Source organism: Ranitomeya imitator, chromosome 4 (assembly GCF_032444005.1).
Source record: "Ranitomeya imitator isolate aRanImi1 chromosome 4, aRanImi1.pri, whole genome shotgun sequence".
In the NCBI taxonomy this organism is placed as follows: Eukaryota; Metazoa; Chordata; class Amphibia; order Anura; family Dendrobatidae; genus Ranitomeya; species Ranitomeya imitator.
Window position 1 is genome coordinate 494368073 of NC_091285.1, and position 22360 is coordinate 494390432.

The following is a 22360-nucleotide window of genomic DNA, read 5'->3' on the forward strand; positions in this document are numbered from 1 at the left end:
TAAACAACAATTGATGACGTGGAAATGAGCCGACGAACCAACGCCGAAGAAATTCAAAGTGTCAAGTTCAGCAGGGAAGGTTATGGCGTCCGTTTTTTGGGACGATGAAGGAATTATTATGGTGGACTATTTGGAGAAGGGAGCCACTATTACGGGCTCCTACTACGCAGAACAAATAAGAAGATTGCGGGAGGCTATCAAGGAGAAAAGGCGCGGCAAACTGCGGGCTGGAGTGTTGTTTCACCAAGATAACGTGCCGGCTCACAAAGCTGCAGTTGCCATGGCTACCATTCAAGAAGCGGGCTTTGAACTGGTGGAACACCCCCCCCTATTGGCCAGATCTAGCCCCCAGTGACTTCTTTCTCTTTCCTCGACTCAAGGAACACCTCCGGGGCAAGAAATTTGATGACAATAGCGACGTGATAACCGCTGTTGGGGATTTTTTTTGAGGGTCAAGATCAAGAATTTTTTTCTAAGGGAATTCTAAGTTTAGAAAAGAGATGGACTAAATGTATAGACTTGATAGGAGACTATGTAAAAAAATAAAAAATTGTTTTGACTATATTCATTGTGTTTAGTATTGATTATCATTACTTTTGGATCGCCCCTCGTATGTCAAATTTTTTTTCCTACAACTAGCTTTCATATTCAGGATGACTAAGTTATCAAATTAAAGAATAAAGTTACCGTAACTATTTCAACAACACGCAATTCAGCAACGCAAGTTCCTCTAAGGCTGTGTTCACACATTCCGTTTTTTTCGCGGTTTTTCCCGCTAAAAACGCTATAAAACCGCAAAAAAAACGCATACAATAAGCATCCCATCATTTAGAATGAATTCCGGATGTTTTGTGCACATGATGCGTTTTTTTCCGCAAAAAAAACGCATCAGGCACAAAATCCGGACATGCTCTATCTTTTTGCGTTTTTTTTGCGGATTTCCCACTCCAAAATGCATTGGGAAGTGTCCGGAAAAAAACGCGTCAAAAACGCGTCAAAACAGCGGCAAAATCACGGCAAAAACGCACACGGTTTTCTTGCGGATTTCATGCAGAAAATGTCCGGAATTGTCAGGAATTTTCTGCATGAATTCCTGAACGTGTGCACATAGCCTCATTGTAGAGTGACAAGCCAAAGCCATTAGTGCTCCATTACCAAACATAGAAAATAAAGGCAGGTTATTATCAAGGCAAGAAACTGGGTACTGCTTATCTGTAGGAAGCAGCCAGGAAGAAACAGTATCCAATGAGAGGTTTAATGAGGCTTCACAGCTCTGAACTCCACAGCCATCTTGAGACTGGCATAATGCACAATAATGTATACTCTGCAGGAATTCACTACCAGGACGCCACTAAAGGTACCTTCACACATAACGATATTGTTAACGATATCGTTGCTATTTGTGACGTAGCAACGATATCGTTAATGAAATCGTTCTGTGTGACAGCGACCAACGATCAGGCCCCTGCTGGGAGATCGTTGGTCGCTGAATAAAGTCCAGAACTTTATTTCGTCGCTGGACTCCTGCTGACATCGCTGGATCGGCGTGTGTGACACCGATCCAGCGATGTCTTCACTGGTAACCAGGGTAAACATCGGGTAACTAAGCGCAGGGCCGCGCTTAGTAACCCGATGTTTACCCTGGTTACCATGCTAAAAGTAAAAAAAAAACAAACACTACATACTTACCTACCGCTGTCTGTCCTCCAGCGCTGCGCTCTGCTCTCCTCCTGTACTGGCTGTGAGCCGGAAAGCAGAGCGGTGACGTCACCGCTCTGCTTTCCGGCTCCCAGCCAGTACAGGAGGAGAGCAGAGAAGCAGAGCGCAGCGCTGGAAGACAGACAGCGGTAGGTAAGTATCTAGTGTTTGTTTTTTTTTTTACTTTTAGCATGGTAACCAGGGTAAACATCGGGTTACTAAGCGCGGCCCTGCGCTTAGTTACCCGATGTTTACCCTGGTTACCGGCATCGTTGGTCGCTGGAGAGCGGTCTGTGTGACAGCTCTCCAGCGACCAAACAGCGACGCTGCAGCGATCCGGATCGTTGTCGGTATCGCTGCAGCGTCGCTTAATGTGAAGGGGCCTTTAACACAAACCTTCTTCCAGTAAGGATTTCTTTCCCATAACATTTCTGCAGAACTACAGCATAGCAAAGTCAAAAGATTAGGAGATATTAGGCCTGATTCACATGATTATTTGCTCTTCGTATGAATGTAGCGTTTTTTTTCTTGAAGGCACTGACATTCTGTGGAGCTTTCCATTTGTCATTTTTATTTATTTTTTGGGGTGGGGGGCAACTGATTTGTGTAACTTTGATCTAATCTACAGACCCAACTCACCCACTCAAGTGAATGGGTCGGCAAACCCCCCCCCCAAAAAAAACAGCAGATAAATGCCATCCAAGTTGCACTCAGCAATTTCCACTGACTGCTTGGGAAAAGTCCTTTTTTTTTTTTTTTTTTTTTTTTAACATACAAGAAAAATGGATGACACACACGTGGTTAAAAACTGACGCACAGACAATGGATGAAAATTGGTCCATTCATTGATGGAAAAATTCTACCAAAGACTGACAAAAGTAAGGAACCTGCATGCTTCAAGTTTCTTTCTAAAGACATAACAATACTGTTTAGTATTACAATAAGGTCTGAAAAAAATAAGTGAACCATGAGAGTGAGGGGAGCGTTTCCTGCCTGCAGAGACAGACATGAAATTACATCAGCACAACATCAAGAAAAGCCTTTCCAGCAGCTGAAAACAAGTACAGGAGCCAAAGACTGGAATGGTGGCCAGACCTGAGGTCACCGAAACATGGAGGGAGATCACGGTATGCCAAGAGCCTCAAAAGAGTCAGGTTTATTTGCTCCCAAGTGACTATAATTCAACGCATTATAATCTGACAAGAAGGATCTCCTACTCACCATGAAGGAAAGTCTTACCTCATCAGGTATCTCCCGAGTAATCGGCATGCCGTACTGCAGTCTTATAATGCTAAACTTTAGGGCCATGTCAGAGAGCAGATTTAACCCCCACTGTGGATTTGACTTTTTGCATCGTATCTCCCTCAAGAAGGCCTGACATGATGGAAATCGCCTACTGATTTCAACGGACATCATGTAACTTACTTTCCCTTATGATGGCAGAGTAGGAGAACTGAACACTTACTACCAAGTTCTCCTAGTGATCAGCTTAGCAATTCATAGATTGTCGAAGGTAGAAACCTTCTCCTTTGGTCAATGGACATGTACAACAACAAGAAAACAACTAAATTTCTAAACAATGTTTCAGTATTTTACAGGTCCAGTGTCCTATATAACAATGGAAAGGTGCCCATTCATAAAAGAAACGATGACAAGTTTGTCATGATCTGGTGGCTATCTAATGTTTATGGGGGTGTCCTGAATCTTCCCAGAAGCCAGGGGAAAGTAGTAGCACATGTTGGATTTCAACAAGCCCAACTCTTTTCACAAGCTATAAGCTGAGTCCAGATATTTATGGAAGCTACGGTACTTATATCTTGGCCAAGTTGAACATGTTCTTGTTTAGGGTTTTCAGGAGTGAAAGCTGCCCAGTCAGCAGCTGTATGGTTTAACCAAAAGCTCTTCCATTGCTATCAATTATATACTTTTTAACATGTATATAAAAACATATGTGAGCTAAATCCTTAGTGTCAGGACTGTTGTCGGGTGCCCCAGGGTCAGGAGCTCCTTCCTTGTCCCTAACGCTGGGGGTGCCCTAGCTTGCCCTGCTCTCTGGATTACTTCTGATGGTGAAGATGCCGGGGCCACTTATCTTGCCTTAGCTCCAGAATCCGCCCTCAGGCTGTACCCTTCCCCCTCCCAAGGAAGAGTGTAGTAAAGAGCTGATAAAACATCATGGTCAGCCTAACCAAACTAATACTGATGTATCTAATATATCTGATATTTACTACCTAATAATGATGTATGTTTAATGTAATCTCCTAAGGTAAAGCCCTAACTTTTAAAGACCTGGATTGGATATAATATGGCATAGCATAGATGTGCATGCTTCCATAGAGCGTAACTAGCACCTAATGAATAGGTGAACAAAGCGTGGTAATGGCGTAGGTGCCGTCTACAAGCTATAATCATAGCATTCACATTCTGCTGGTGATATAACATGAGGTCGGCTTTCAATCAGCTGTACTGCACTCTGGTGGACTTCATCCCATCTACGAAATTTAAAATGAAAGCGTCTGTGTATTTATGAAGGAAAGCCAGGACTATATGGTATTCAGACGTGAATAGAAACTTCTCGTGACCGTGCAATCTACACTGCGGCAGAGGAGTATGGAAGAAACATAAGAGTTCTTGGAGCATGTTAGTTTGTAGCACCCGTAGTTCTTAGAAGTGATTGAGACTTTGTACCACCATAACAATACACCCTGATCTATCTCTAAACACCTACAAGTGCAGGCAGGCGAATTCCCAGGGAGAGGTCTACTGCCTACATTATGTTTTCACTACAGCTAGTGGCCATGTCACCAATGCTTTGTGTGATAAAGATGAGTGTGAAGTAAATAAGGCAGCACACTGCAGCGCTAAAACATGCAACCATGAAACACGAAAATTGAACTGCATTACTGCACTAGAAATATGAAAAATGAGAGCGTTTAGCGCATAAAAATGGCCAATGTTTTAGCGCTGCAGTGTGCGGCCTTATTTACTTGACTGTATATGAGTTGGCGACTCTAGGTTCAGCACCTGTTCACACTTAGTCTATGTTTGGATGTGCCGGTCAGGTTTTTTAAATGTATTCTTTAGCCTTCTGATCGTGCACTCCGCCTCCTAGCTTCAGGTGTTTTAATTACAGCAGGTCCAATACCCCTCCACAGAGAGAGAGAATTTTAGTCTAGGAAGAGGTTTCACAGGTACCCATTCAGATGGAGACGTTTATTCTCAGCGAGGTAAGGCAAGCGTAACATAGTAACATAGTTAGTAAGGCCGAAAAAAGACATTTGTCCATCCAGTTCAGCCTATATTCCATCATAATAAATACCCAGATCTACGTCCTTCTACAGAACCTAATTGTATGATACAATATTGTTCTGCTCCAGGAAGACATCCAGGCCTCTCTTGAACCCCTCGACTGAGTTCGCCATCACCACCTCCTCAGGCAAGCAATTCCAGATTCTCACTGCCCTAACAGTAAAGAATCCTCTTCTATGTTGGTGGAAAAACCTTCTCTCCTCCAGACGCAAAGAATGCCCCCTTGTGCCCGTCACCTTCCTTGGTATAAACAGATCCTCAGCGAGATAGTTGTATTGTCCCCTTATATACTTATACATGGTTATTAGATCGCCCCTAGGACCTGGTATAAGAGATGCCGTAAAGGGGCTACCAGTTACACATAAAATTGGCCATTTTTATGCGCTAAACGCTCTCATTTTTCATATTTCTAGTGCAGTAATGCAGTTCAATTTTCGTGTTTCATGGTTGCATGTTTTAGCGCTGCAGTGTGCTGCCTCATTTACTTGACTGTATACGAGTTGGCGACTCTAGGTTCAGCACCTGTTCACACTTAGTCTATGTTTGGATGTGCCGGCCAGGTTTTTGAAAAATAAAGATGAATGTGAACACAGTGCCGTTTAGGCCTCTTTCACATTTCCGTCGGTACGGAAACCGTTGGCCCCACGTACCGATGGACTGCACAACGTGGGCAGCGGATGCAGTTTTCAGACGCATCTGCTGCCCATTGTGAGTTCCGGGGAGGAGGGGGCGGAGTTCCGGCGGCGCATGCGCGGTCGGAAATGGCGGTTTCGATGGACGAAAAGACGTTACATTGAACGTTTTTTCATAACGACGGGCCGCCAAATACAGACGCATCCTGTGCACGACATATGGAACGTGTGTCCATACATCGCGATGCCTCGGTAATACAAGTCAATGTGAAAAAAACGCATCCTGCGGGCAACTTTTCAGGATGCGTTTTTTTCACAGAACGACGCATTGCGACGTTCACATTCCGACGGAAGTGTGAAAGAGGCCTTAGAAAAATGCCTTTCTCCTTTCCCCTTCCATATCTGAATGGCAGAGAGTAGATAATAGAGTTTAAAGCTTTGAAAAATAGTTGTAAAGCCCACCCCATACCCATTAGACTAACATCTGTCCTACCCGCTACTACAGACTGGTTCAGCTGACAGTCTAATGTATGTGGGGTCTCCGATTAGATGATTTTCAGGAAAGATAAGGGTCCGGCATATCCGATTTCAGACTGCCAATCCTTTTTGCTCCCAAAGATGAGCTGCCTTCCCAGATTGCCATCAGCGGCTCCCTCATATAGAACACTGGAGCACACCTGTGTATGGGAGAGATGGCGTAGGTGGCTGACAACCAAACCATTCGGTTGATGGCCATCTAAGGAGTATGGGGGGGCTTCATGGAATGCTCAGAATGTCCGACCTGCGACTGTTACATAACTGCCCACTTACTACATAGTAGCCAAACCGCGGTTATTTATTAGCCTGTTTAGAACAGCCGACCACACTTCTATTGCCACTGATTGCGCATACTGTCATTTTTCTAGGCTTAAAAATAGTTTCACCTGGTAATGAGTGTTCTTAGTACACTCGTTCTCCATAATTGGCCAGTGTAAATGAGCAATCAACATATCTCCTGACCATAAGTCAGCCATTAACCCTATACATAACCGTGGGCCGAACCTGTCGATATCGGCTGGTTCAGTCGACATTAGTCTAATGTGTAGACTAGGATAGATCTAAAAGCTGGAAAAAAAAACTACTTTTGCAAGATTTGGAAATTACACAATTTCACAGGATAATATCCCTTGCATAGATGTGCTTACAGAACACTTCATATCTACTATTTAAGAGTTAGGAGAAAAAAACTGCACTGAGATGGCAGTAAAACAGGAAGACTAAAGGCCCCTTAGTCTACCAGGACAAAGCAGGAAACTTTTTTTCAAAGTTTAATTTTCATGAGAAAATATGGCAGCTTTGTCTGGACTGTATCCGACCGTGCTGCTGGCATTAATACAGCTCCTGGTGATATAATCATGTAGCTCATATTTCTAATCAAAGATGACGTGAAGCCTTTCACAAAGAAATAAGAAAGGTTGCAATGGTCAGTAAGAGAATGCCCTTAGAAAAATCAGAAAAGCCTTATTCTTAGAGCTCTCGCTTCTTGTACCCAACTGACAGGAACAATAAACACGTACAACGTCCACAATTAGGAGAGAATGTGGGTAAGTGCCTACAGAATTCAGTTAGGTTTCTGCACTCATTGTGTTCTTCGCTCCTGAATACTAATGACTTCTAGAATCAGGATGATTGCCCGGAGCAACACAGTCACTAGTAAACCCTGGTAGCCAAAGAGAAGAATGTCCATGAGAGTAATGAAAGTCACATGTAACAAATCATGTTGCCAGTTACGGTTTCAGCGGTCAATGGCTACATCAGGAGAAGTCCAAATAACTCATGCCCATAAAAAATCCCTTACAGTCTGATCCCAGGTCTTTAAAACACAGATGTAGTCTGCTTTGCCACTTCCATTACCTTTAATGAGTAATTCAGCCATATACGGGAGATTTTCTGTTCACCATGGAAAAATTGCAAATCACGTTATTATGGGATTCGTCATCATTCCTCTTAAAAAAAAAAATTGTATGTAAGTGTCTTTCAAAGCCCTCCGTCCACCGGTCAATTTCCCTGCCTGTAGCTACACTGATATCGAATGTACTTATTACAGATGATGGCAGTAAAAGGACCAGCTCAGCACCTGTGTCTCACCAAGGCCGGGTTCACACAAGCCTATTCTACAGACCGTATAGGGACCACAATGCCCGTTCTGCAGGCAGGTCACCCCAAACTTACAGCCATTTATGAGCCTGTAGGTGAAATCTAAAACACAGTCTGAACTTTGCTGTCTGGATTCGTACCATGATATACGGTGGTGTGAACACGGCCTGACTCTAGGAATAATCCTGCTGCAGGAAATTATTCTGATAAGCACAACACTCAGAGGAAGAGATAGGCGCTGACTTTTCCTGCCATCATCTGTACTCCGAATGCTAAACAAGCCCCTCAACGTCACCATGTCCTACCTTTCCTAAAAGTTTGTTCTATTTCCATCAGATTGTCAATAATAATAACAATAGTAATCTTTTGGCACTCAGTCGTTATCACAGAGTTGGGCTGCTTTGGGCCACACATTTCTGATCGGGACAAGGAAATGTCAACTGTACAAATAACAGATCAAGTAGCGCATGGCCAGGCGGAGTCAATCAAAGCGGGAAGCATTTCCTTTTTAAAACCTCATTTAGAAAGCCTTATAGGGAATCTGTCGGCAAGATCAACCCCTCTAAGCTGTTTATATAGGCATGTACGTAAGTGAATGATAATCGCATCGGTACCTTTACATCCAATACCTGTTGCCTGAGTCCAGAGAAATCCACAATTTATGCAAACAGATCAGTATGCAGCCGTGGTATGGGCCCAGAAGAGAAGGACGACGCTTAGCATGTCTGGGTGTGCACAGTGACTAGGCATCCGCAGGAGAACTCTGATGCCAGTGCCCGAAGCAGAACAGCTTAGTGTGTGGAAGCGAGGAGAGCGGTGGTTTACTCAGGCAATAGATTTCCTGGCTCGCTCCTGACGACAGACACATTCAGCTGTAAAACATAACAGAGGAAGGCGCTATGGGTGCAAATAACCTCAGGAGGCAAAATTTGGTTATGTGCTCCGGACGGAACAAGGCACTTAATGCATCATTTGCATAATTCAAAAATCATGGATTTGTCCAGATTGAGGTAATGGATAGTGGATGTGCAGGTACCGATATGTTTATCTTTGACTGACCTAAATGCCCATATAAATGGTTTAGACTGGGTAGGAGTTGATGATGTTGACAGATTCCCTTTAAGGCCATGTTGACAATATACAATGATCAACGCAGAGCTCTATATTTGGGTTTCCATAGAATGAGAGGGCAAAAACAGCAAGGTATATATTACTTACCCATTTACTTCTATAGCAGAATAAGTGAACAGCATAAAAACAATTGACTCAACCCCCTCATCCACAAACCCTAAGGGTATGTGCACATGTTGCAGATTCGTGTGCAGATTTTTCCGCGCAGATTCTGCGTTTTACCTGCGGATTTCACATGCGGATTCCAATTATGGAACAGGTGTAAAACGCTGCAAAATCTGCACAAAGAATTGACATGCTGCGGAAAATAAATCACGTTTCCGTGCATTTTTTTTCCGCAGCAAGTGCACTACGGATTTGGTTTTCCATAGGTTTACATGGTACTGTACAGCGCATGGAAAACTGATGCGGATCTGCAGCCAAATCCACAACGTGTGCACATACCCTTACAGAGCGACATACCGGGGTGGTCTTGTTGGGTCAACCTCTGTAATGGATGTTAACATCTGCAATGGCTGCCTTTTTAATACAAACGTATTACTGAAAGCACAAAATATATGAAACTGCTTTATAAATGCTCGGGTAGTACTTTGCCTTTACAGCATTTATCACCTGTAGTTTTTTCCAGTGTTTCCAGACCTGTAAATCATCAGTACTATAGAATATGGAAACCGGAGGGGAGTCCACAAGCTGATATTAATCACATTCCAGCTTCCCTCTGTCTGTTCTGAAATATTTCCAGCTGTTTGATGGAAAAAGCTCTCAATTCATTCCAGGAACAAGGAATGGAGCCCTATGACCTCGGGATTTAAAATATGGGGCCGACTCATCTGCGGACCATCACCAGCTATACATTCTGAGGCAAATTACAGTTTAGACTCAGCGGTGATGAAAGGTCTTCTAGAAGTGAGGAGCTTGTGATCCGCTGCGGTAACGAGAGGTTATGGCATGTATAGTGTTAACACAATGCCTGCAGCATTGGCAGATTATTCAGCCAACGTTTTCTCCATAACTTACGTTACATCAAATTCTCCTCTGTCCTATAAAAAGAATACATCATTTAAGAGTACATCTGACAATGTGAACGTGTGCTGGTAAGGGTCCGACGCTGGTCAATGATGCGTTAAAAATAAAAACTACACATATCTAATGGCTTCTTCATGTCTTGTAGAACACTTTAGAAACCTCATCCACATGCTGCTGTAATCTTCCAGAGAAACGGACCTGTACTGCAGATGTCAGCACAGATTTGACCCCTTTTAAAGCAGCATCATCGGTGAAATCCACAGAGTAACGCATGCAACACATGCAGATTTGATGTGCAATTATGGGGTGTGATTAGATTATACGAGTCCAAATTATGATGAATGAGTAATGCTCATCTCACAAAAATGTAACTCATGAAAACGTACATTCATGGGTGGACAGTGTCTAAAGGTCCTCATGATCAGACCGTGTGATGTATATGGGGGACCCCTAAGAGATAACCATGGGAGAGCGAAGGATCCAGCCTGCTGAATTTCAGAAGCCGATCCTTTTGTTCTCCTTGGAGATAAGCTGCCGGCAGCATCTGAATTAGGCATCTCCTACAAACTGGCATGGGTGTCCTCTAACGTTACTTTAATCAGTCCATTCTGATGTAATTTTTGATTAATTTGCCAGGTGGGCTTCACTACACCCCAGCTCCACACACTTTGGTGAAGCTGACCGGATTGGCATTAAAAGGCCAAAGTTGCAAAACAAATTGTACTACTTCAAAAAGTTTGCAACATTTCAAGACGTTTTATGGCAGAATTCTGATGTGAATATCTTGGGCCCCAAGAGTTTAAGCCACTACCCCATGGGTAAAGCTCATCTTCTACTTGTCTTCTATGAAGATGGCTGCTTCATTATGACACCGGTAGGATCTGTGGTTGCAACTTGGGTATCTGTTCACATCTGCTTTGGAGGCTCCAGCAAGGACCTCAATTTCATTGCTCTGTAAATATGGCGGAGTAGAACAATAGAACTCATTAACGCTTAGGGCTGTTTCAGAAGGGATTATTGGCCCAATGTAGGATGGCAATGCACCGGCTAGCCGCACAAATCCTGAACCAAGTGTGATAGCTTCATATATTTCTATGAAGTTGTCATGCTCAGGTCAGATGTGAGGCCAGCCCGTGCATTGCCATCCTACTTTGGGCCAATAATCACAGACTTCTGACACAGCCCTTATGAGAACAGATCTCAAGCTACAGATCTTACATGTGCCCTAATAGACGTTACATTCAGCTAAATCTGCCAATTTCAGTGGGATCAGCCAAACCTCTAAATGCAGTAAGACCCACACCGAACAACCATAACCCATCTACTGGATAGTTAAAAAAATTCTGTAGACTGTAATACTCCTTCAAATTTTTTCAATATGAACATTTTTCTCAATCCACAGAAAATCAAAAATTCCTTTATTATAAAGTACGACAAAGCACAAAACCTGTCCCCTTTGTAAAAAAGTTCCCAGAGCCTCGCGCACCCGTGCATTTCCCCAGAACTTCGAAGTTCTTTAAAAAAATAAAGATCTTTACAAGATATTATACTTTCTTGGTCACAGAACAAAAGGCGCCGAGCGTCTCATGCTATAGGCACACACTTAGAAAAAGTAAAAAGGATCACAAAAGGATCCTACAAACTGTTGTCATTGGCCAACAAGAGAAAAGACTAAACATACACAAGTCCATTACGTACACGCGGTGAGCACAAGGAAGCCGCCACAGAGGTAAACCTGTTTCTCCAGAATGGCTGACGGATTTTGTGAATGGCAATTTTTTTTTTTCTCCTTCATTACTTTTTCTCCATATATTCTAAATATAGATTTCAAACTATATATACTGTAAGATAGAAGACAACCCAAAAATTAGTATTCAGGAGAAGATTCCTACCTTGTGGGACCTGTATCGCCACAATATAAAGACTTACAGGAATATCAGAAGACGGCTCCGTGGCTGATCCCACAGCTGCGTGTCCCGGTACTGAGCAATATCAACAAACAGCACTGAGAAAATCTCATCAAAGACTGAAACATTCCAAAACAGTAGGGTGAGGTCACTAGTTGATTAGGACCAGAAACAAATAACTGCTAAGAATTTCCTCACAGTGACTCAGAACAGCACACCGATGCCATAGGAAGTGTACTGGGACCATTAATACAAAATAGTGAATACAACTCCTACACGGCGCTGTCTCAATGTGATTTCAGAGCTTATCAAAAGGTGGAGGTACACGAGGCTAAAAGGCGAGTTGGAGGGGTGATGGTAAAAAAGACCTGGCCGTTGTTTTCAGGCGAATAGCAGAAGTGAATAATGCGTGGGGGGCTATGGGCTGATTTCTAACCCTTACTACGAAGAAACCTGGAAAATATTTACAGCCACAGTGAAGGATCCATACTACCGGCTGTCTTGCAATTAACAAGTACATTTTGTATTTACATCATCAGGGTGGGATGAAGTCCTTCCTCATTCTCAGAGATTAGTGGAGCACGGGGTGAACACCCATCAGATGATCTCAATCATCAGGAGAATTCGATACGGGCAGCGCTGTCAAATGTTTCCTTCAGTACAATACCAGGCACAGTATATAGATTAAAACATGAAAAAAAATGTAAAAACAGTCAACGAGTTTGGTGCCACACTAGCTCTTAATCAAGACGGTTAAACCATCATGGTTTTTACATTTTTCTTTTTCATGTTTTAATCTACTAATAAATCATATTTTATTACTTTTGCGGTTGCTGGATTTTCCACATTTTTTTCACGGTTCTAGTCACTAAGGAACCCAGCCTGAAGTCTCAGAGCACGGCACCCTTATTCCAGGAATCTCTCAACCCGGTGAGCTGGTGTTTGCTCCATTGTGGGGGGGGGGGGGGGGGGTTTAACACAGTATAGAGATCTATAGTGTAAGTTTAAAAAGTAAAAATGGAATTGGTCAAGTCCAACAGAGGAACAGACAGTTATCATTTGTAGTTAGCATTTGTACTTTTCCTTTTCTTTTTTTTTTTTTTAAGTCGATTTTCTTTTTTTGTCTTGTTTGTTGATATTTTTATTTCAACTTAATCTAAATGGCAAACTCAAACGTTCAGGAATTTTGTGCAAAAACAAAAATATTCTTTATTTTGGGCTTTAACATTTTTAGCCCCAAAAAGTTGGAAATTCAGCTGAAATGGTGCAAAATGTGTGACAACTTAATTGGTGCACATTAAATCACTCCAAGGGGTTGGTGGCGTGGGGGAGTATATTTGCGCAAAAATTATGCAACTTTTTTTTTTTAAATCAGCTAAAAACATCTGGAAACCCCAAAACTTCTCCGTAAAATGATAACATGTAAAAAAAAGTCATTAAAATGGAGCAAGTTAAAAGAAAAATTAGCCTCATTAAAAATAGACAAAAAAAACAAAGTTATCCCAGAGCTGCTCATTTAAGCGTTCATGCATACTCCTATTGACTTGTATCCATGCCTCATGATAGACACATCTTGCTTTTTGCAGAGTAGATATCAAGTTTGCCCACATCTCCTCTGGCCCTCCCTGTGCCATCCTCTATATGATTTATTATGCTTTGCTTACATAGCGCCATCATATTCCGCAGCGCTTTACAGACAACATCACTGTCTCCATTGGGGCTCTCAATTTTAATTTCCTTATCAGTATGTCTTTGGAGTGTGAAAAGAAACCGGAGAACCCGGAGGAAACCCACGCAAACACCATGTTGCCAAAATCTTGTACAAGCCAAATTTACAGAAGAGTAAGAACTACGGTATGAGGATTAGTCAGTATTTCTCCAAGAAAATTAAATTGTTGACACCTTCAGCTTAATATTTGTTTGCATATCCTTTGGAACAACTGCAATCAATTCCTTCTTATAACCATCAGTAAGCTTTTTATACCTCTCAACCGGAATTTTGGACCAATCTTCTTTAGCAAACTGCTCTAGGTCTCAAAATAAAGATTATTATATCTGAAGGGTACCTTCTCCCAACATAAGTTTTAAGATCTCTATACAGGTGTTCAATGAGATTTAGATCTGGACTCATTGCTGGCCAGTGGCCACTTCAGAACTCTCCAGTGATTTGTTTCCATGCATTTCTGGGGCTTCTTGAAGAATGTTTGGAGTCATTGTCCGGCTGGAAGACCCATGACCTAGGATGCAAACCCAGCTTTCTGACACTGGGCACTACATAACAATGAAAAATGCTTTGGTAATCTTCAGATTTCATGATGTCTTGCTCAGTGTCAAGGTACCAAGTGCCAGAGGCAGCAAGATAACCCCAAAACATCTTTGGACCTTCACCATATTTGACTTTAGGTACTGTGTTATTTCTTTTGTAGGCCTCATTCCATTTTCGGTAAACAGTGAAATGATGTGCTTTACCAAAAAGCTCTATATTGTGCTCATCTGTTCACAAGATACTTTCCCAGAAGGCTTACTCACATACATTTGGTCAAACTGCAGTCTAGCTTTTTTATGTCTCTTTGTTAGAAATGAGGTCCTCCTGGGTCTCCAGCCATAGCGTTTCATTTCATTCAAATGTCGATAGTTTGCAGACACTAATGCACCCAGAGTCTGCAGGACAATTTGAATTTCTTTGTAACTTGACTGGGGCTGCTATTCCACCATCTGACCTGTCCTGTGTAGTACCTTTCATCAATTTTTCTCTGCCATCCAGGTAGATTAGCTGCAGTGCTATGGGTTGTAAACTTCTTGATTATGTTGCGCTGTGTGGTCAAAGGAACATCAAGATCTGGAGATTGACGTGTAACCTTGAGATTGTAGATATTTTGCAACAAATTTTGTTCTCAAGATCTCACAAAGTTATCCATCTTCTCTTTTTGTTCGCCAATGCTTAGTGTAGGACACACATGCAAAGATTGAATGAAGTTGTATCCTATTTATCGGGGGAATGAGCATCACATGCTTGAAACAAAGTTGTTAACCGAAAATTTTCGAAAGGTGCCAACAATTCTGTCCAGCTCAATTTTGGGTTTTGTGTAAAATTATGTACAATTTGCCTTTCTTCTTCTTTTTTATTGTTGCAATACAAACAAAGGAAATGAACATGTGTAATTGCAACAATTTTCTGGGAGAAATGCTTCATTTTCTGGAACAATTTCAAGGATGCCAACACTTTCGACCATGACTGTATATAATCAAACTAGAAATTGTTTTACAGAAATGTTTTTCCTTTAAATATCTCTCTGTAAGTTTGAAGGCTGAACTTACTTTTACTATTAGGAGAAATAATGAATTAATGGATATACTGTAACAATATATTGGAAGTCGCAGTAGTAAACAGGGCATTAGCTTGTTACATATACACCTTGCAGAACATGCCGCTGTGAAGAGGCGTTATTACCAGTCAGCCATTACAGGAGTGGCTTCTATCGTCAACACCTCTTGTTAAAAGTTGGCCATAAACCTAATAATCAGCCAAACAACGAGCAGTCAGCAATTCTCTGTCTATACTGACTTGATTACAGTGTGTCAGCGGTGGATGATGTGGGTGCTGTCCTGGAAAAGATATTGCCAAATTGATCATAAATGTTCAGATGGATAATGCAAAAAGATGATATACAAGAACACAGACTGCTATTTCTACGGCCTTATACTGGGTTTTACATGGTGTTTTTGCTGTATGAGCCCCGACTCAAACTTCTACATGGTCATGCTTGGTTTCCTGCAAAAAATCATGTCAGGGGCATGTCAGAGACTAAATCTACCTTCTTTTATTACACGCTAGGTGCCACTGCAAGAGTCTGGGAATAGCACCTGCAGCAAGAGAGTATGGAGTCACTCCAGCCAAGACAATCCAGGTGACACGTCCTAGTGCTATCTGATCCTTTTCCTCGGACAGAGAGTTTCTTTGATCCATACACAATTTTAAAGAGTCCATGTCTCTGCTCTTGTGTCCTATTATCATCTGTTTGGGGATCAGACTTGACCATTGGGCCACATTAACACATTGAGTAGTGGTGAGTTTTTTACCAGCAGTATCTGTAAACCAAAATCAGGAGAGGAAAAGTATAATAGAAACATATGCACCACTTCTGTATTTATCACCCACTCCTGGTTTTGGCTTACAAATACCGATGTAAAAAACTCATCAAATACTTACCGTAATATGTCATTAAAGTTTGTGGGGTCCGAGGCTTTGCACTTCAGGCTGCCATCCTGGTCTCGTTCATTTTTAACTGATACAATGTTAAGAGTCAATGGATAAAAAAAAGTCCAGATAGTCTAGCTGCTGCAGGGGGGAAAGGGATGACGAAAACTGATGCTAATAGAAACACATTGGAGAAGGGAGTATTTAAAAAAAAAAAAAAATCAAGTTTATCATAAAATATCAGGGAGCAGAGGGTGTTATGCTCCAATCTGTGTCCATTATGTGCATTAATGTATTATATTAGTGCTGGTGGCTATCATAGTGAAAATTAAGGGGAGATTTACACATCCGTGTGAGTGTGCCATCCAAAAAAGAAATCAACTTTTTTCTCAACACTTCAAAAGGAGTGATATAATATACTGAACTCAGCGCAGGACAGAGAAGAATCCAAAGCGGCGCTCAGCCCAGCAACCATGCTGTGTCATCCCAACTACGGGCAGAAGGCTCATATCTGCCGGTGACCATCGCCACTCACAGGGGACGAGGGTCCGAGATGAGCGCCCATCCTTCCATCAAATGTCACCATGCTGTTAAGTCTGGGAACTGTTCATGGTCTAAAATGGAATCCTGACTTTAAGGACCCAGATTGTAAACCTATACAGAATATCAATATGTAATAAGGTACTGGAGGCACAGTACTGCCCTATTCCCTGCACACAGCTGACACCAGCAGGTGACATGCATGGGGTAACATGGCTGGGAGCACTGCCCCGTATCCTGCCCCACCTGTGTGCCCATACTGATAAGGCGCCCAGCAGGTGACACAGCTGGGAGCACTGCCCCATACCCTGCCCCACCTGTGTGCCCATACTGATAAGGCGCCCAGCAGGTGACATAGCTGGGAGCACTGCCCCATACCCTGACCCACTTGTGTGCCCATACTGATAAGGCGCCCAGCAGGTGACATACATGGGGAAACATAGCTGGGAGCGCTGCCCCGTACCCTGCCCCACCTGTGTGCCCATACTGATAAGGTGCCCAGCAGGTGACATAGCTGGGAGCACTGCCCCATACCCTGCCCCACCTGTGTGCCCATACTGATAAGGCGCCCAGCAGGTGACATAGCTGGGAGCACTGCCCCATACCCTGACCCACTTGTGTGCCCATACTGATAAGGCGCCCAGCAGGTGACATACATGGGGAAACATAGCTGGGAGCGCTGCCCCGTACCCTGCCCCACCTGTGTGCCCATACTGATAAGGTGCCCAGCAGGTGACATACATGGGGTAACATAGCTGAGAGCGCTGCCCTGTACCCTGCCCACCTGTGTGCCCATACTGATAAGGAGCCCAGCAGGTGACATACATGGGGTAACATACATGGGAGCACTGCCCACCTGTGTGCCCATACTGATAAGGTGCCCAGCAGGTGACATACATGGGGTAACATAGCTGAGAGCGCTGCCCCGTACCATGCCCACCTGTGTGCCCATACTGATAAGGTGCCCAGCAGGTGACATACATGGGGTAACATAGATGGGAGCACTGCCCCGTACCCTGCCCCATCTGTGTGCCCATACTGATAAGATGCCCAGCAGGTGACATACATGGGGTAACATAGATGGGAGCACTGCCCCGTACCCTGCCCCACCTGTGTGCCCATACTGATAAGGTGCCCAGCAGGTGACATACATGGGGTAACATAGATGGGAGCACTGCCCCGTACCCGGCCCCACCTGTGTGCCCATACTGATAAGGTACCCAGCAGGTGACATACATGGGGTAACATAGATGGGAGCACTGCCCCATACCCTGCCCCACCTGTGTGCCCATACTGATAAGATGCCCAGCAGGTGACATACATGGGGTAACATAGATGGGAGCACTGCCCCGTACCCGGCCCCACCTGTGTGCCCATACTGATAAGGTACCCAGCAGGTGACATACATGGGGTAAAATAGATGGGAGCACTGCCCCGTACCCTGCCCCACCTGTGTGCCCATACTGATAAGATGCCCAGCAGGTGACATACATGGGGTAACATAGATGGGAGCACTGCCCCGTACCCGGCCCCACCTGTGTGCCCATACTGATAAGGTACCCAGCAGGTGACATACATGGGGTAAAATAGATGGGAGCACTGCCCCGTACCCTGCCCCACCTGTGTGCCCATACTGATAAGATGCCCAGCAGGTGACATACATGGGGTAACATAGATGGGAGCACTGCCCCCTACCCTGCCCCACCTGTGTGCCCATACTGATAAGATGCCCAGCAGGTGACATACATGGGGTAACATAGATGGGAGCACTGCCCCCTACCCTGCCCCACCTGTGTGCCCATACTGATAAGATGCCCAGCAGGTGACATACATGGGGTAACATAGATGGGAGCACTGCCCCCTACCCTGCCCCACCTGTGTGCCCATACTGATAAGGAGCCCAGCAGGTGCCAGCTGTCACCCCTGGAGCAGGACCAGCACTACACACAGTGACATCCCACAGGCTGACACCAGGGAGCAGTAGCCTGCCGCTCAGGTAGCCGCTGCAGCTCTCAGTGCAGGTGCAGTCAGGGCTGTGTCTCCTCCGCACACTTCCTCATACACTCCAGAAGTTGGAGACAAGTTTCCCCCCTCTGCAGCTCACTCTGCCACTGCCGTAAACCACCCTCTCCCCACTGGTCACAACCGTAAGGCACAAATCAGGTGCACAGCAGCGGAAGCAGCGCCTTACCCGGTGTAACGTGCCCAACACCGCAGCCAGGAAGCCGCCCGCACCCACTGACCGAGGAGACACTCTGCAAGAGCAAGCTGCTCCGGCAGCAGGAGGGCGCAGGCGCAGACACGCCCTGAAACCAGCGCGCACAGGACGCCGGGAGTTGTAGTGTGGAGGAGTCACCGGCTTGGAATGTCTACTCTGCACAGTTGTAGAGGAGGATGATGGGTGCGATTGCGATAGTGTCCATATAGCAGCAGAGGTGCAGGCAGCGGTCCGGGCACTGTCCCTGTGTGCGCTGTACTCACAAGCTGCTGCCTCATAGGCGTCTGCGCAAGAACTGTGGCGCTCACCTGGCAGAGACATCTGTGGGAGAGAGAGGGGGAGCGGGGCTGCCAACAACCCGTCACATGCAATAGGGAGTGTGGCCTGTAGTGCGGCGGGGACCATTCAGGAAACAATGGAGGCAGAGGCGTAGCTAGGGTTTTGGTTCAGGGGGGCGAAGCTTTTGAGTGGGCCCCTAACCAGGTAACCTGGATTACAGCTGGGTGACGCGCCCCAAGGGCTGCCCTCACACTACCAGTATTGGGTCAGTATTTTACATCAGTATTTGTAGCCAAAACCAGGAGTGAGTGATAAATACAGAAGTGGTGAATATGTTTCTATTATACTTTTCCTCTAATTGTTCCACTCCTGGTTTTGGCTACAAATACTGATGTAAAATACTTATCAAATACTGACTGTGTGACGGCAGCCTAACACTGGAGGAGAACCTCAGCAGATGACCGCGCTGTTACTGAAGATAATGTCTATATAAAGACCAACATGGATATTACCTCCTTATGCTCAGTGGTAGATACCAGTCCTACAGAACATATGAGATCACAGCACAGTTACGGATAATGACTTACCGCTGACGTCCTTTCTGATGGAATCGTTCATATTTTCCATATTGCCCAGACCGACATGACAACTTCCAGCTACAACTCATCTGCAGAGAATACAACAAAGACACATTTCACTTCTCATATTCCAGCCCCATCCCCATCTATTACCAACCTGCACAAACTCCTCATACTGATACCCCAATACTGAGTCACTGCTGCCATATGTGTCTCTATTACTGCACCTGATACCCCAATACTGAGCCGCTGCTGCTGTACGTGTCCCAATTACTGCACCTGATACCCCAATACTGAGCCGCTGCTGCTGTATGTGTCCCTATTACTGCCCCTGATACCCCAATACTGAGCCGCTGCTGCTGTACGTGTCCCAATTACTGCACCTGATACCCCAATACTGAGCCGCTGCTGCTGTATGTGTCCCTATTACTGCCCGATACCCCAATACTGAGCCGCTGCTGCCATATGTGACCCTAATACTGCCCCTGATACCCCAATACTGAGCCGCTGCTGCCGTATGTGTCCCTATTACTGCCCGATACCCCAATACTGAGCCACTGCTGCTGTATGTGTCCCTATTACTGCACCTGATACCCCAATACTGAGCCGCTGCTGCTGTATGTGTCCCTATTACTGCACCTGATACCCCAATACTGAGCCGCTGCTGCCGTATGTCCCTTAATGCTGGTACAGCTGATCTTCCGATGACTGCGGGAGCCCACTGCTGGCACTGGGCCCCCCCGCCTGCTCAGGGGCACCATAGTGGCCGGGCGGCAGAGCAGAGAGATTGGCTGCGCGCGCCAATACAGTTACAGTAGCGTAGCTCCGGGTGGGCCCCCTCTGAGCACTGGGCCCGGGGCGCCCGCACCCTCTGCCCCCCAGTAGCTACGCTACTAAATGGAAGTATTTTTTTTACCCATGATCGGTTTTGTTAGTTTTCTGTGACAAATTCACAGACAAAACACCAGTACTAAATGATTAAAATATTACCTTTTATTCATTAAATTTAAAAAATCATAATTAGTGCACTACATAAACCATCACCATAACAACAGCATCCAATAGGAAAGGCCAAGGTGGTGCCTAACCCTGCACTTCACTTCATGCACCCTACCTATCAGCGGAGGTTGGCACCCTATTACCTGCGCAGATGGTGCCCCCGCTCCCCGTCAACTGTCCCTACTACCCTATTGGGCCCTTATGGGGTGGGATAGATACTTATTCATATATACAATGTGCCGACTGTCATGATTGGAAATTGACCCTCAAGGATATAGTGGCAACGTGGGACTGTCCCTATCTTGTCCCTGCCTGTCAGCGGAGGTTGGCACCCTATTAACAAATCACGCGTGATTGGCACCCCTGCTCCTCGACGGCTGATACCCTACTATATCCCTTATTAGGTAGATAAAAAATTATAAGGTGCTTTAGTGCTAGTAATTGGAAATATTCAGAGTTTCCTACATATATACATATATGGGTTCTCTCAGTGTGACAATCATTCATAGCTCATATATACGAGACAGAGTACCAACTTCGTCCAGAACTTATGGACTGGCCATCAAATGGCCCAACCACATATTCAGAGTAATTCAGAGTAGATAATACCAATACCTTTATCTTATGAAATATATATACCCACACTAGAAAACTACAAACCCCGAATATTTCCTTTAGAAGATTCATCAATAAGTATGTCCCTCAAACAACTCGACGCGTTTCCCCTCCACAAGTAATTGAGGTTCATCAGGAGTAAAAAATATATATCCCACAGGACTACTTAGCTTATCCATAGATGACCGGTTTCACATAATCTGATCTTCAGCACCTCAGGGCAGATCCCCTCGATATAATGACAGTTGACGGGGAGCGGGGGCGCCATCTGCGCAAGTAATAGGGTGCCAACCTCCGCTGATAGGGTGCATGTTGTGAAGTGCAGGGTTAGGCACCACCTTGGCCTTTCCTATTGGATGCTGTTGTTATGGTGATGGTTTATGTAGTGCACTAATTATGTTTTGTTTGTTTTTTAATTTAATTAATAAAAGGTAATATTTTAATCATTTAGTACTGGGGTTTTCTCTGTGAATTTGTTGCTAAATTTACCCACAAGGATATATTTTTTTTTCTGTGAATGTCATGTTAGTTTTCTGTAACCCTTCTTTTTAGTTTTTTTGGGGGCAAACGCTAAACGGTTTTTTAACCACATGAAGAAAATTTGCTGTTTTTGAAGCAAACACAAATGCTCCAGAGGCGGTGCTGCATCTTCGGTGGTCTCTAGCGTTCCTACAGGATGGAGCTGCCTCACATCGCACGGAGAACGCTCGCTCTCTTCTTTTAACCGCTTGGTGTTTGTGGAGACGTGAACAGCAATTGTGTTATAATAGGGATGAATTTAAACTCTTTCAAGAATTTTCTGAGTGATTTTTCTGCCGTCTTTTGGAGCAGAAATAGCAAAAAAAATCTGAAAAAAGCTGATGTGTGAACATAATTTTACTGAGCTATAAAGCATCAAGTGAGCTTCTGTACCCAGGCCTATAATGTGGTCCTACCATTTTGTGCGTATGGCTGGAGTCACACACAATGTATAAAAAAAAAAAATCAGTCCGTTTTACACAGACGAGAATCGCGGAAATGTTCCCTGACCAGTGATCCATACGTCATCCGTGTGCAGTGCGAGGATGCGATTTTCTCGCATGTAAGTACCCGTA

General features: G+C 44.4%; 1 protein-coding gene across 3 annotated transcripts in view; it reads right to left on the bottom strand.

The window, feature by feature from the left end:
- LOC138676559 (tropomodulin-3-like) overlaps positions 1–19094 on the bottom strand; it is a 69869-nt gene extending 50775 nt beyond the window's left edge. Inside the window, exon 1 of one of the 3 annotated variants that reach the window (XM_069765988.1) lies at positions 18769–19094. The gene's annotated coding sequence lies outside the window, so the exon portion shown is untranslated. Of the gene's footprint in view, positions 1–11824; positions 11956–18768 lie in introns of those variants that run through there. The other 2 variants (XM_069765991.1, XM_069765989.1) reach the window with 2 other exon arrangements.
- Positions 19095–22360: the final 3266 nt, after the last annotated feature.